The sequence below is a fragment of the Bufo bufo genome, chromosome 1 (assembly GCF_905171765.1).
Source record: "Bufo bufo chromosome 1, aBufBuf1.1, whole genome shotgun sequence".
Lineage (NCBI taxonomy): Eukaryota > Metazoa > Chordata > Amphibia > Anura > Bufonidae > Bufo > Bufo bufo.
In genome coordinates, this window is record NC_053389.1 from 811150349 (window position 1) to 811166868 (window position 16520).

Consider the following 16520-nt stretch of genomic DNA (forward strand, 5'->3'; position numbering starts at 1 on the left):
CTTGTACATAGGGGTAGTATTATAGTAGTTATATTCTTGTACATAGGAGCAGTATTATAGTATATATATCCTTGTAAATAGGAGGCAGTATTATAGTAGTTATATTCTTGTACATAGGAGCAGTATTATAGTAGTTATATTCTTGTACATAGTAGCAGTATTATAGTAGTTATATTCTTGTACATAGGAGCAGTATTATAGTAGTTATATTCTTGTACATAGGGGCAGTATTATAGTAGTTATATTCTTGTACATAGGAGCAGTATTATAGTAGTTATATTCTTGTACATAGGAGCAGTATTATAGTAGTTATATTCTTGTACATAGGGGTAGTATTATAGTAGTTATATTCTTGTACATAGGGGTAGTATTATAGTAGTTATATTCTTGTACATAGGGGTAGTATTATAGTAGTTATATTCTTGTACATAGGAGCAGTATTATAGTATATATATCCTTGTAAATAGGAGGCAGTATTATAGTAGTTATATTCTTGTACATAGGAGCAGTATTATAGTAGTTATATTCTTGTACATAGTAGCAGTATTATAGTAGTTATATTCTTGTACATAGGAGCAGTATTATAGTAGTTATATTTACTAAACACTATTTCTCCTTTCTACAGTTTTCTTAATTCTTCTATTTCTTAGTATTGTTCTATATGCAAAATTTGAAGCCTCCCCGTCGGGGAATCGAACCCCGGTCTCCCGCGTGACAGGCGGGGATACTTACCACTATACTAACGAGGAACTGCTATAGCAGCTTATCACTTGGTAATCTTCTTAAAGGGAACCTGTCACCTGGATTTTGTGTATAGAGCTGAGGACATGGGTTGCTAGATGGAAGGCAATCGTAAGTGTAATCATTGTATGCCATACAGGGGACATATGTCGAAATATGCTTAAATAATCTAATGGAATTTATTGAACTCTGTCTGGACATCCATTCGAATAAATACTGAGCACTTTATCGACAAATATTTATCGACTTTTCAAAATATCGATTTTTATAACATCGAATCCCAATCGATTATATTCACCCTTAAGGGCTCCACTCGCCACTTTCAGTCTCTCATAGCACCCTTCATTATGCATTTTATACATCTTATGTAATCGCATTGCACGTTTAGATATTTATGATGCTGTTTTTATTCTGAATTGTTCTTAGTTATATTACTACCCACTGTTCTTATTATTTGTTATATATTATTGTTTTAGTATTTTATTGTTGAATCTGCATTAGGTGTAATAAATATTGTCACCATTATTTATCTTGTCTGTATCTCTGTGTGGTCCAAGTGTGAGTGCTCAGCCTCTCTACAATCTCTATATTCCTTTTTTGACTGGGTGAGTCATAAGGCTTGGTAGCACCAATCCATAGCCATAAACGGAGTGAGCCACCATATCTTTTATTTATAGTAGATATATTCCTATACATAGGAGGCAGTATTATAGTAGTTATATTCTTGTACATAGGAGCAGTATTATAGTAGATATATTCCTGTACATAGGAGCAGTATTATACTAGTTATATTCTTGTACATAGGAGGCAGTATTATAGTAGTTATATTCTTGTACATAGGAGCAGTATTATAGTAGTTATATTCTTGTACATAGGAGGCAGTATTATAGTAGTTATATTCTTGTACATAGGAGGCAGTATTATAGTAGTTATATTCCTGTACATAGGAGGCAGTATTATAGTAGATATATTCCTGTACATAGGAGCAGTATTATAGTAGTTATATTCTTGTACATAGGAGGCAGTATTATAGTAGTTATATTCTTGTACATAGGAGCAGTATTATAGTAGTTATATTCTTGTACATAGGAGCAGTATGATAGTAGTTATATTCTTGTACATAGGAGCAGTATTATAGTAGTTATATTCTTGTACATAGGAGCAGTATTATAGTAGTTATATTCCTGTACATAGGAGGCAGTATTATAGTAGTTATATTCTTGTACATAGGAGCAGTATTATAGTAGTTATATTCTTGTACATAGGAGCAGTATTATAGTAGTTATATTCTTGTACATAGGAGGCAGTATTATAGTAGTTATATTCTTGTACATAGGAGCAGTATTATAGTAGTTATATTCTTGTACATAGGAGCAGTATGATAGTAGTTATATTCTTGTACATAGGAGCAGTATTATAGTAGTTATATTCTTGTACATAGGAGCAGTATTATAGTAGTTATATTCCTGTACATAGGAGCAGTATTATAGTAGTTATATTCTTGTACATAGGAGCAGTATTATAGTAGTTATATTCTTGTACATAGGAGCAGTATTATAGTAGTTATATTCTTGTACATAGGAGGCAGTATTATAGTAGTTATATTCCTGTACATTGGAGGCAGTATTATAGTAGTTATATTCTTGTACATAGGAGCAGTATTATAGTAGTTATATTCTTGTACATAGGGGGCAGTATTATAGTAGTTATATTCTTGTACATAGGAGCAGTATTATAGTAGTTATATTCTTGTACATAGGAGCAGTATTATAATAGTTATATTCTTGTACACAGGAGCAGTATTATAGTAGTTATATTCTTGTACATAGGAGCAGTATTATAGTAGATATATTCTTGTACATAGGAGCAGTATTATAGTAGTTATATTCTTGTACATAGGAGCAGTATTATAGTAGTTATATTCTTGTACATAGGAGGCAGTATTATAGAAGCTATATTCTTGTACATAGGAGCAGTATTATAGTAGTTATATTCTTGTACATAGGAGCAGTATTATAGTAGTTATATTCTTGTACATAGGAGGCAGTATCATAGTAGTTATATTCTTGTACATAGGAGCAGTATTATAGTAGTTATGTTCTTGTACATAGGAGGCAGTATTATAGTAGTTATATTCTTGTACATAGTAGCAGTATTATAGTAGTTATATTCTTGTACATAGGAGCAGTATTATAGTAGTTAAATTCTTGACCATAGGAGCAGTATTATAGTAGTTATATTCTTGTACATAGGAGGCAGTATTATAGTAGTTATATTCTTGTACATAGGAGGAGTATTATAGTAGTTATATTCTTGTACATTGGAGCAGTATTATAGTAGATATATTCTTGTACATAGGAGCAGTATTATAGTAGTTATATTCTTGTACATAGGGGTAGTATTATAGTAGTTATATTCACTAAACACTATTTCTCCTTTCTACAGTTTTCTTAATTCTTCTATTTCTTAGTATTGTTCTATATGCAAAAGTTGAAGCCTCCCCGTCGGGGAATCGAACCCCGGTCTCCCGCGTGACAGGCGGGGATACTTACCACTATACTAACGAGGAACTGCTATAGCAGCTTATCACATGGTAATCTTCTTAAAGGGAACCTGTCACCTGGATTTTGTGTATAGAGCTGAGGACATGGGTTGCTAGATGGAAGGCAATCGTAAGTGTAATCATTGTATGCCATACAGGGGACATATGTCGAAATATGCTTAAATAATCTAATGGAATTTATTGAACTCTGTCTGGACATCCATTCGAATAAATACTGAGCACTTTATCGACAAATATTTATCGACTTTTCAAAATATCGATTTTTATAACATCGAATCCCAATCGATTATATTCACCCTTAAGGGCTCCACTCGCCACTTTCAGTCTCTCATAGCACCCTTCATTATGCATTTTATACATCTTATGTAATCGCATTGCACGTTTAGATATTTATGATGCTGTTTTTATTCTGAATTGTTCTTAGTTATATTACTACCCACTGTTCTTATTATTTGTTATATATTATTGTTTTAGTATTTTATTGTTGAATCTGCATTAGGTGTAATAAATATTGTCACCATTATTTATCTTGTCTGTATCTCTGTGTGGTCCAAGTGTGAGTGCTCAGCCTCTCTACAATCTCTATATTCCTTTTTTGACTGGGTGAGTCATAAGGCTTGGTAGCACCAATCCATAGCCATAAACGGAGTGAGCCACCATATCTTTTATTTATAGTAGATATATTCCTGTACATAGGAGCAGTATTATAGTAGTTATATTCTTGTACATAGGAGGCAGTATTATAGTAGTTATATTCTTGTACATAGGAGCAGTATTATAGTAGTTATATTCTTGTACATAGGAGCAGTATTATAGTAGTTATAGTCTTGTACATAGGAGCAGTATTATAGTAGTTATATTCTTGTACATAGGAGCAGTATTATAGTAGTTATATTCTTGTACATAGGAGGCAGTATTATAGTAGTTATATTCTTGTACATAGGAGGCAGTATTATAGTAGTTATATTCTTGTACATAGGAGGCAGTATTATAGTAGTTATATTCTTGTACATAGGAGCAGTATTATAGTAGTTATATTCTTGTACATATGAGCAGTATTATAGTAGTTATATTCTTGTACATAGGAGGCAGTATTATAGTAGTTATATTCTTGTACATAGGAGGCAGTATTATAGTAGTTATATTCTTGTACATAGGAGCAGTATTATAGTAGTTATATTCTTGTACATAGGAAGCAGTATTATAGTAGTTATATTCTTGTACATAGGAGGCAGTATTATAGTAGTTATATTCTTGTACATAGGAGCAGTATTATAGTAGTTATATTCTTGTACATAGGAGGCAGTATTATAGTAGTTATATTCTTGTACATAGGAGGCAGTATTATAGTAGTTATATTCTTGTACATAGGAGGCAGTATTATAGTAGTTATATTCTTGTACATAGGAGCAGTATTATAGTAGTTATATTCTTGTACATAGGAAGCAGTATTATAGTAGTTATATTCTTGTACATAGGAGGCAGTATTATAGTAGTTATATTCTTGTACATAGGAGCAGTATTATAGTAGTTATATTCTTGTACATAGGAGCAGTATTATAGTAGTTATATTCTTGTACATAGGAGGCAGTATTATAGTAGTTATATTCTTGTACATAGGAGCAGTATTATAGTAGTTATATTCTTGTACATAGGAAGCAGTATTATAGTAGTTATATTCTTGTACATAGGAGGCAGTATTATAGTAGTTATATTCTTGTACATAGGAGCAGTATTATAGTAGTTATATTCTTGTACATAGGAGGCAGTATTATAGTAGTTATATTCTTGTACATAGGAGGCAGTATTATAGTAGTTATATTCTTGTACATAGGAGCAGTATTATAGTAGTTATATTCTTGTACATAGGAAGCAGTATTATAGTAGTTATATTCTTGTACATAGGAGGCAGTATTATAGTAGTTATATTCTTGTACATAGGAGCAGTATTATAGTAGTTATATTCTTGTACATAGGAGCAGTATTATAGTAGTTATATTCTTGTACATAGGAGGCAGTATTATAGTAGTTATATTCTTGTACATAGGAGGCAGTATTATAGTAGTTATATTCTTGTACATAGGAGGCAGTATTATAGTAGTTATATTCTTGTACATAGGAGGCAGTATTATAGTAGTTATATTCCTGTACATAGGAGGCAGTATTATAGTAGATATATTCCTGTACATAGGAGCAGTATTATAGTAGTTATATTCTTGTACATAGGAGGCAGTATTATAGTAGTTATATTCTTGTACATAGGAGCAGTATTATAGTAGTTATATTCTTGTACATAGGAGCAGTATGATAGTAGTTATATTCTTGTACATAGGAGCAGTATTATAGTAGTTATATTCTTGTACATAGGAGCAGTATTATAGTAGTTATATTCCTGTACATAGGAGGCAGTATTATAGTAGTTATATTCTTGTACATAGGAGCAGTATTATAGTAGTTATATTCTTGTACATAGGAGCAGTATTATAGTAGTTATATTCTTGTACATAGGAGGCAGTATTATAGTAGTTATATTCTTGTACATAGGAGCAGTATTATAGTAGTTATATTCTTGTACATAGGAGCAGTATGATAGTAGTTATATTCTTGTACATAGGAGCAGTATTATAGTAGTTATATTCTTGTACATAGGAGCAGTATTATAGTAGTTATATTCCTGTACATAGGAGCAGTATTATAGTAGTTATATTCTTGTACATAGGAGCAGTATTATAGTAGTTATATTCTTGTACATAGGAGCAGTATTATAGTAGTTATATTCTTGTACATAGGAGGCAGTATTATAGTAGTTATATTCCTGTACATTGGAGGCAGTATTATAGTAGTTATATTCTTGTACATAGGAGAAGTATTATAGTAGTTATATTCTTGTACATAGGGGGCAGTATTATAGTAGTTATATTCTTGTACATAGGAGCAGTATTATAGTAGTTATATTCTTGTACATAGGAGCAGTATTATAATAGTTATATTCTTGTACACAGGAGCAGTATTATAGTAGTTATATTCTTGTACATAGGAGCAGTATTATAGTAGATATATTCTTGTACATAGGAGCAGTATTATAGTAGTTATATTCTTGTACATAGGAGCAGTATTATAGTAGTTATATTCTTGTACATAGGAGGCAGTATTATAGAAGCTATATTCTTGTACATAGGAGGCAGTATCATAGTAGTTATATTCTTGTACATAGGAGCAGTATTATAGTAGTTATGTTCTTGTACATAGGAGGCAGTATTATAGTAGTTATATTCTTGTACATAGTAGCAGTATTATAGTAGTTATATTCTTGTACATAGGAGCAGTATTATAGTAGTTAAATTCTTGACCATAGGAGCAGTATTATAGTAGTTATATTCTTGTACATAGGAGGCAGTATTATAGTAGTTATATTCTTGTACATAGGAGGAGTATTATAGTAGTTATATTCTTGTACATTGGAGCAGTATTATAGTAGATATATTCTTGTACATAGGAGCAGTATTATAGTAGTTATATTCTTGTACATAGGAGCAGTATTATAGTAGTTATATTCTTGTACATAGGGGTAGTATTATAGTAGTTATATTCACTAAACACTATTTCTCCTTTCTACAGTTTTCTTAATTCTTCTATTTCTTAGTATTGTTCTATATGCAAAAGTTGAAGCCTCCCCGTCGGGGAATCGAACCCCGGTCTCCCGCGTGACAGGCGGGGATACTTACCACTATACTAACGAGGAACTGCTATAGCAGTTTATCACATGGTAATCTTCTTAAAAGGAACCTGTCACCTGGATTTTGTGTATAGAGCTGAGGACATGGGTTGCTAGATGGAAGGCAATCGTAAGTGTAATCATTGTATGCCATACAGGGGACATATGTCGAAATATGCTTAAATAATCTAATGGAATTTATTGAACTCTGTCTGGACATCCATTCGAATAAATACTGAGCACTTTATCGACAAATATTTATCGACTTTTCAAAATATCGATTTTTATAACATCGAATCCCAATCGATTATATTCACCCTTAAGGGCTCCACTCGCCACTTTGAGTCTCTCATAGCACCCTTCATTATGCATTTTATACATCTTATGTAATCGCATTGCACGTTTAGATATTTATGATGCTGTTTTTATTCTGAATTGTTCTTAGTTATATTACTACCCACTGTTCTTATTATTTGTTATATATTATTGTTTTAGTATTTTATTGTTGAATCTGCATTAGGTGTAATAAATATTGTCACCATTATTTATCTTGTCTGTATCTCTGTGTGGTCCAAGTGTGAGTGCTCAGCCTCTCTACAATCTCTATATTCCTTTTTTGACTGGGTGAGTCATAAGGCTTGGTAGCACCAATCCATAGCCATAAACGGAGTGAGCCACCATATCTTTTATTTATAGTAGATATATTCCTGTACATAGGAGCAGTATTATAGTAGTTATATTCTTGTACATAGGAGGCAGTATTATAGTAGGTATATTCTTGTACATAGGAGGCAGTATTATAGTAGTTATATTCTTGTACATAGGAGGCAGTATTATAGTAGTGATATTCTTGTACATAGGAGCAGTATTATAGTAGTTATATTCTTGTACATAGGAGCAGTATTATAGTAGTTATAGTCTTGTACATAGGAGCAGTATTATAGTAGTTATATTCTTGTACATAGGAGCAGTATTATAGTAGTTATATTCTTGTACATAGGAGGCAGTATTATAGTAGTTATATTCTTGTACAGAGGAGGCAGTATTATAGTAGTTATATTCTTGTACATAGGAGGCAGTATTATAGTAGTTATATTCTTGTACATAGGAGGCAGTATTATAGTAGTTATATTCTTGTACATAGGAGCAGTATTATAGTAGTTATATTCTTGTACATATGAGCAGTATTATAGTAGTTATATTCTTGTACATAGGAGGCAGTATTATAGTAGTTATATTCTTGTACATAGGAGGCAGTATTATAGTAGTTATATTCTTGTACATAGGAGCAGTATTATAGTAGTTATATTCTTGTACATAGGAAGCAGTATTATAGTAGTTATATTCTTGTACATAGGAGGCAGTATTATAGTAGTTATATTCTTGTACATAGGAGCAGTATTATAGTAGTTATATTCTTGTACATAGGAGGCAGTATTATAGTAGTTATATTCTTGTACATAGGAGGCAGTATTATAGTAGTTATATTCTTGTACATAGGAGGCAGTATTATAGTAGTTATATTCTTGTACATAGGAGCAGTATTATAGTAGTTATATTCTTGTACATAGGAAGCAGTATTATAGTAGTTATATTCTTGTACATAGGAGGCAGTATTATAGTAGTTATATTCTTGTACATAGGAGCAGTATTATAGTAGTTATATTCTTGTACATAGGAGCAGTATTATAGTAGTTATATTCTTGTACATAGGAGGCAGTATTATAGTAGTTATATTCTTGTACATAGGAGCAGTATTATAGTAGTTATATTCTTGTACATAGGAAGCAGTATTATAGTAGTTATATTCTTGTACATAGGAGGCAGTATTATAGTAGTTATATTCTTGTACATAGGAGCAGTATTATAGTAGTTATATTCTTGTACATAGGAGGCAGTATTATAGTAGTTATATTCTTGTACATAGGAGGCAGTATTATAGTAGTTATATTCTTGTACATAGGAGCAGTATTATAGTAGTTATATTCTTGTACATAGGAAGCAGTATTATAGTAGTTATATTCTTGTACATAGGAGGCAGTATTATAGTAGTTATATTCTTGTACATAGGAGGCAGTATTATAGAAGCTATATTCTTGTACATAGGAGGCAGTATCATAGTAGTTATATTCTTGTACATAGGAGCAGTATTATAGTAGTTATGTTCTTGTACATAGGAGGCAGTATTATAGTAGTTATATTCTTGTACATAGTAGCAGTATTATAGTAGTTATATTCTTGTACATAGGAGCAGTATTATAGTAGTTAAATTCTTGACCATAGGAGCAGTATTATAGTAGTTATATTCTTGTACATAGGAGGCAGTATTATAGTAGTTATATTCTTGTACATAGGAGGAGTATTATAGTAGTTATATTCTTGTACATTGGAGCAGTATTATAGTAGATATATTCTTGTACATAGGAGCAGTATTATAGTAGTTATATTCTTGTACATAGGAGCAGTATTATAGTAGTTATATTCTTGTACATAGGGGTAGTATTATAGTAGTTATATTCACTAAACACTATTTCTCCTTTCTACAGTTTTCTTAATTCTTCTATTTCTTAGTATTGTTCTATATGCAAAAGTTGAAGCCTCCCCGTCGGGGAATCGAACCCCGGTCTCCCGCGTGACAGGCGGGGATACTTACCACTATACTAACGAGGAACTGCTATAGCAGCTTATCACATGGTAATCTTCTTAAAAGGAACCTGTCACCTGGATTTTGTGTATAGAGCTGAGGACATGGGTTGCTAGATGGAAGGCAATCGTAAGTGTAATCATTGTATGCCATACAGGGGACATATGTCGAAATATGCTTAAATAATCTAATGGAATTTATTGAACTCTGTCTGGACATCCATTCGAATAAATACTGAGCACTTTATCGACAAATATTTATCGACTTTTCAAAATATCGATTTTTATAACATCGAATCCCAATCGATTATATTCACCCTTAAGGGCTCCACTCGCCACTTTGAGTCTCTCATAGCACCCTTCATTATGCATTTTATACATCTTATGTAATCGCATTGCACGTTTAGATATTTATGATGCTGTTTTTATTCTGAATTGTTCTTAGTTATATTACTACCCACTGTTCTTATTATTTGTTATATATTATTGTTTTAGTATTTTATTGTTGAATCTGCATTAGGTGTAATAAATATTGTCACCATTATTTATCTTGTCTGTATCTCTGTGTGGTCCAAGTGTGAGTGCTCAGCCTCTCTACAATCTCTATATTCCTTTTTTGACTGGGTGAGTCATAAGGCTTGGTAGCACCAATCCATAGCCATAAACGGAGTGAGCCACCATATCTTTTATTTATAGTAGATATATTCCTGTACATAGGAGCAGTATTATAGTAGTTATATTCTTGTACATAGGAGGCAGTATTATAGTAGTTATATTCTTGTACATAGGAGCAGTATTATAGTAGTTATATTCTTGTACATAGGAGCAGTATTATAGTAGTTATAGTCTTGTACATAGGAGCAGTATTATAGTAGTTATATTCTTGTACATAGGAGCAGTATTATAGTAGTTATATTCTTGTACATAGGAGGCAGTATTATAGTAGTTATATTCTTGTACAGAGGAGGCAGTATTATAGTAGTTATATTCTTGTACATAGGAGGCAGTATTATAGTAGTTATATTCTTGTACATAGGAGGCAGTATTATAGTAGTTATATTCTTGTACATAGGAGCAGTATTATAGTAGTTATATTCTTGTACATATGAGCAGTATTATAGTAGTTATATTCTTGTACATAGGAGGCAGTATTATAGTAGTTATATTCTTGTACATAGGAGGCAGTATTATAGTAGTTATATTCTTGTACATAGGAGCAGTATTATAGTAGTTATATTCTTGTACATAGGAAGCAGTATTATAGTAGTTATATTCTTGTACATAGGAGGCAGTATTATAGTAGTTATATTCTTGTACATAGGAGCAGTATTATAGTAGTTATATTCTTGTACATAGGAGGCAGTATTATAGTAGTTATATTCTTGTACATAGGAGGCAGTATTATAGTAGTTATATTCTTGTACATAGGAGGCAGTATTATAGTAGTTATATTCTTGTACATAGGAGCAGTATTATAGTAGTTATATTCTTGTACATAGGAAGCAGTATTATAGTAGTTATATTCTTGTACATAGGAGGCAGTATTATAGTAGTTATATTCTTGTACATAGGAGCAGTATTATAGTAGTTATATTCTTGTACATAGGAGCAGTATTATAGTAGTTATATTCTTGTACATAGGAGGCAGTATTATAGTAGTTATATTCTTGTACATAGGAGCAGTATTATAGTAGTTATATTCTTGTACATAGGAAGCAGTATTATAGTAGTTATATTCTTGTACATAGGAGGCAGTATTATAGTAGTTATATTCTTGTACATAGGAGCAGTATTATAGTAGTTATATTCTTGTACATAGGAGGCAGTATTATAGTAGTTATATTCTTGTACATAGGAGGCAGTATTATAGTAGTTATATTCTTGTACATAGGAGCAGTATTATAGTAGTTATATTCTTGTACATAGGAAGCAGTATTATAGTAGTTATATTCTTGTACATAGGAGGCAGTATTATAGTAGTTATATTCTTGTACATAGGAGCAGTATTATAGTAGTTATATTCTTGTACATAGGAGCAGTATTATAGTAGTTATATTCTTGTACATAGGAGGCAGTATTATAGTAGTTATATTCTTGTACATAGGAGGCAGTATTATAGTAGTTATATTCTTGTACATAGGAGGCAGTATTATAGTAGTTATATTCTTGTACATAGGAGGCAGTATTATAGTAGTTATATTCCTGTACATAGGAGGCAGTATTATAGTAGATATATTCCTGTACATAGGAGCAGTATTATAGTAGTTATATTCTTGTACATAGGAGGCAGTATTATAGTAGTTATATTCTTGTACATAGGAGCAGTATTATAGTAGTTATATTCTTGTACATAGGAGCAGTATTATAGTAGTTATATTCTTGTACATAGGAGCAGTATTATAGTAGTTATATTCTTGTACATAGGAGCAGTATTATAGTAGTTATATTCCTGTACATAGGAGGCAGTATTATAGTAGTTATATTCTTGTACATAGGAGCAGTATTATAGTAGTTATATTCTTGTACATAGGAGCAGTATTATAGTAGTTATATTCTTGTACATAGGAGGCAGTATTATAGTAGTTATATTCTTGTACATAGGAGCAGTATTATAGTAGTTATATTCTTGTACATAGGAGCAGTATGATAGTAGTTATATTCTTGTACATAGGAGCAGTATTATAGTAGTTATATTCCTGTACATAGGAGCAGTATTATAGTAGTTATATTCTTGTACATAGGAGCAGTATTATAGTAGTTATATTCTTGTACATAGGAGCAGTATTATAGTAGTTATATTCTTGTACATAGGAGGCAGTATTATAGTAGTTATATTCCTGTACATTGGAGGCAGTATTATAGTAGTTATATTCTTGTACATAGGAGCAGTATTATAGTAGTTATATTCTTGTACATAGGGGGCAGTATTATAGTAGTTATATTCTTGTACATAGGAGCAGTATTATAGTAGTTATATTCTTGTACATAGGAGCAGTATTATAATAGTTATATTCTTGTACACAGGAGCAGTATTATAGTAGTTATATTCTTGTACATAGGAGCAGTATTATAGTAGATATATTCTTGTACATAGGAGCAGTATTATAGTAGTTATATTCTTGTACATAGGAGCAGTATTATAGTAGTTATATTCTTGTACATAGGAGGCAGTATTATAGAAGCTATATTCTTGTACATAGGAGGCAGTATCATAGTAGTTATATTCTTGTACATAGGAGCAGTATTATAGTAGTTATGTTCTTGTACATAGGAGGCAGTATTATAGTAGTTATATTCTTGTACATAGTAGCAGTATTATAGTAGTTATATTCTTGTACATAGGAGCAGTATTATAGTAGTTAAATTCTTGACCATAGGAGCAGTATTATAGTAGTTATATTCTTGTACATAGGAGGCAGTATTATAGTAGTTATATTCTTGTACATAGGAGGAGTATTATAGTAGTTATATTCTTGTACATTGGAGCAGTATTATAGTAGATATATTCTTGTACATAGGAGCAGTATTATAGTAGTTATATTCTTGTACATAGGAGCAGTATTATAGTAGTTATATTCTTGTACATAGGGGTAGTATTATAGTAGTTTTACAGCAAGCCACGGAGGCTCCTATTGCTATCTCTTCCTTTACTGTTCCACCAATAGCAGCAAAGAAAATTTACATAATGAACATGGTAACCATAGTAACACAATGTCCCTCCCCAGACAGCCCCTATAATAGGCAGCTCTTCCTCTGGGTCTTCCTCTTTCTTTGCTGCTGCCACCAGATAAGTGCTGCAATTTTTACCTTAGGATCTCTTTTATTTCAGATCATTTATTGCCTTTGATTTAGAATATATATATATTTATCTATCTATCGGTTTTTATCCCATATTTGCTTTTTACTAAAACACCTGCATTCTACTACTGTATATCTCCTGTTTTTTGCTGGTTTTCTTTCCCTTGTTATTTCCTAGGGGTTTTATTTGGCTGTTTGTACCCCTTTTCGGGGGGGCCTCCCCCCCCCGTCAGCTCATATTGTTTTCCCACATTCATTCCCTCCTACTGCGATCCGCTACATATTCCCCCTTTTTACCGGCGTTTGGCGCTTCTTTCCTGGCGTCTTTAGCTCAGGTCTCCTTTCCCTGACGGCCGGATCTTCTTTCGCCGCTTTCCCGGGCTTGCGCGTAGCCTCGCGAGATCCCGGCGGGCATTCCATTTCCGCATTGCTGCGCTCAGGTACGGTCGCTTTACCCGGCTCCCCCGTCCCTGCTCCCGCTCATACCGATCGCGCCTGGGTGATTAACCCTTGCGTCGTCGCTTTAGGTCTAGTTAGTTCACTCACTGTTATTTTCTTATCATTGACTAAATAGATTTTCATACCGCTATGTCAGCAGCCGATTTACCCTCCTCCCAGGCCTGCCCAATGCCTGCAGATGAGATGGAGGTAGAGAGGGATGACCCTCATACATTAACCCTTCAGCAGTCGGTCTCCAGTGCCATAATGACTGCCATGGACTCCATGTCCACTATACTGGCTGCCACTATTTCTCAGGCCCTTGCTGCACACCCTCCTAGAGAGGCCTTGCAGACTACCCATGTTATAAATACGCCATCTGATGCCATTATCGCTCCTGTTTCACAGGATAATAGAACTGGTGTGCGTACTGCCACCCATGAGAGCGTGCAACATTCACGCAAGAGAGCCTTACCGCGCCAGGCAGAAAAGGCGCGTACGTGGAAATGTGCCAGAGCACAACCAGGTACCGATTCAGATTCTGATCTGGGCTCAGATTTAGAGGCGTTTGAAGATCATGATTATCCCTCTGATGAGGAGACCCCTGATCCGATTCCCACCACCAGGGGCCCCGTCCCCTCTACTTCCTTAGTAAACTCAGTCCCTTCAGCGGTTGATCTGACGTCTGCTCTTGTAGACCCTGTGGGCGAACTTATGTTCGATCCGGACACTCTGCACCACCCCCGATCAGCGGAATGGCTCCCGTCCGATCATGTGGCTAAATATTTGGAATCTCGGGTTCGCCACCCGCTAAGTAAAGAAGCGCGTAACAAACTACGTGCCGAGTGCCCTAGACCCGTGGTCCCTAATAAGGTCTGTGATACCCCTGTGGTCGACCCTAAGATGACCCAATTTTTGGCGAAATCAGGCTGGAACCCCCGTAGAGGGTTAGACTCCGCCTTGAGGAGCTGCCAGGACAAACTCCTAGATGTATTCGGGCCCCTTACTAAATTACTAGAATTGGCTGAAACTGCCAGAGCGGATGGCTCGCGTATAGATCCCGAAGAGCTTCGCGGCTGGGCTCAAAGAGCGATTTGTGTCGCGGGCAACGCCAACACATCCTTATGTATTGAACGGCGTAAGGCCATTCTTTTTAAATTAGACCCCAAACTAGCTAACCTTGCCCTTACGGAGGCGGGTAAGGAGGCGCAAGGACTGCTGTTCGGCGACTCCTTTATTAAGGATCTTGGCCGATTTGTAGGCGCATTTACGGCATTAGATAAGGCCCAGTCCTCAATGCGCAGAGTATTTCAGGGACGGGTCTCCAGCAGGGCCGGCAGTACCAGGGGCCGTCTGTCCGGCCGTTCCAATTTCCAAGCCCGAGGCATGGGCAGAGGCTCCTATCACCAGAGACCTCCTTTCCAGGATCATAGAGGCTCCTCATCCTTCTTCCCGGCCAGAGGCGGCAACTGGCGCTCCAGGTCCTTCCGTGGAAACCCCAACTCCAGGAGACCTTTTGGTAAGTCTTCCCCCTGTGGGGGATTTTTCGGATCATTGTATCGGAGGCAGACTCCGTCATTTTTCCCGTGCCTGGTCAGTCATCACTTCCGACCCATGGATTCTATCCACAGTCATGGGCTTTCACATCGAGCTCATAGACTCGCCTTACCTCCTACCTCCTCCCCCCCTGTTTGTTCATTCAAGACCAGATTGCTCCCAGGTAGACCTAGAGCTAGTATCACTCTCCCACAAGTGTGCGATAGAAAGGGCGCCTCCTTCTCACAGGAGGGTCCTCAGCAATATCTTTCTGGTCCAGAAGAAAGGGGGTCAGATGCGCCCGGTTATCAACCTACGCTCTCTGAATTCCATAGTGCGTTATCGCCACTTCAAGATGGAGGGGATTCACCTCCTCAGAGACTTGCTTATGCCGGGGGATTGGATGGTGAAACTGGACCTGAAGGATGCTTACCTGACGGTACCGATTGCCCCCCAATCCAGGGACCTTCTATGTTTTCAGTGGGGAGAAGAGATTTGGCGGTTCACCTGCCTCCCTTTCGGCCTGTCGTCGGCTCCTTGGTGCTTCACCAAGCTGATGCGTCCGGCCATGTCGTGGCTTCGCAGTCGGGGTGTACGTCTGATCGTCTATCTGGACGACATTCTTATCATGCACCATTCCAAATCAACCTTGCTGACACATCTAGGCTGGACGTCAGATCTGTTGTCACGCCTCGGTTTTCTCCTCAATTTGGAGAAATCTTGCCTGACCCCTCTGCAGAGGATGGAATTTCTGGGCTTCACGGTGGATTCAGTGTCCGAATCCCTCAGTCTCCCGACATCCAAACTGCGGTCAATTCGGAAAGAACTGCGACACGCCCTGTCTACCCCTCAGTTGACCCTACGGCATCTGGCCCGCATCATTGGCCTGCTCGCCTCTTCCATCCAGGCGGTGTTTCCTGCTCCACTGCATTATCGAGCCCTGCAACGGCTGAAGATTGCACACCTCCGCACAGGTGCGGCGTTTGCAGATTTAGTTACCTTGGACTCAGAAGCCAGGGAGGAGCTTCAGTGGTGGATCGACAACTTAGAGGCATGGAATGGCAAGGCGATCTTCGGCCTTCAACC

At 35.4% G+C, this 16520-nt stretch overlaps 4 non-coding genes across 4 annotated transcripts; all 4 read right to left on the reverse strand.

Annotated features, from left to right (window-relative positions):
* Positions 1–677: 677 nt before the first annotated feature.
* TRNAD-GUC lies at positions 678–749 on the reverse strand. The gene has a single exon. It is a non-coding gene; the product is annotated as a tRNA-Asp (tRNA).
* A 2489-nt stretch (positions 750–3238) lies between these two features.
* TRNAD-GUC lies at positions 3239–3310 on the reverse strand. The gene has a single exon. It is a non-coding gene; the product is annotated as a tRNA-Asp (tRNA).
* A 3664-nt stretch (positions 3311–6974) lies between these two features.
* On the reverse strand, positions 6975–7046 carry TRNAD-GUC. The gene has a single exon. It is a non-coding gene; the product is annotated as a tRNA-Asp (tRNA).
* A 2571-nt stretch (positions 7047–9617) lies between these two features.
* On the reverse strand, positions 9618–9689 carry TRNAD-GUC. Its single transcript has one exon. It is a non-coding gene; the product is annotated as a tRNA-Asp (tRNA).
* Between the last annotated feature and the right edge of the window lie 6831 nt (positions 9690–16520).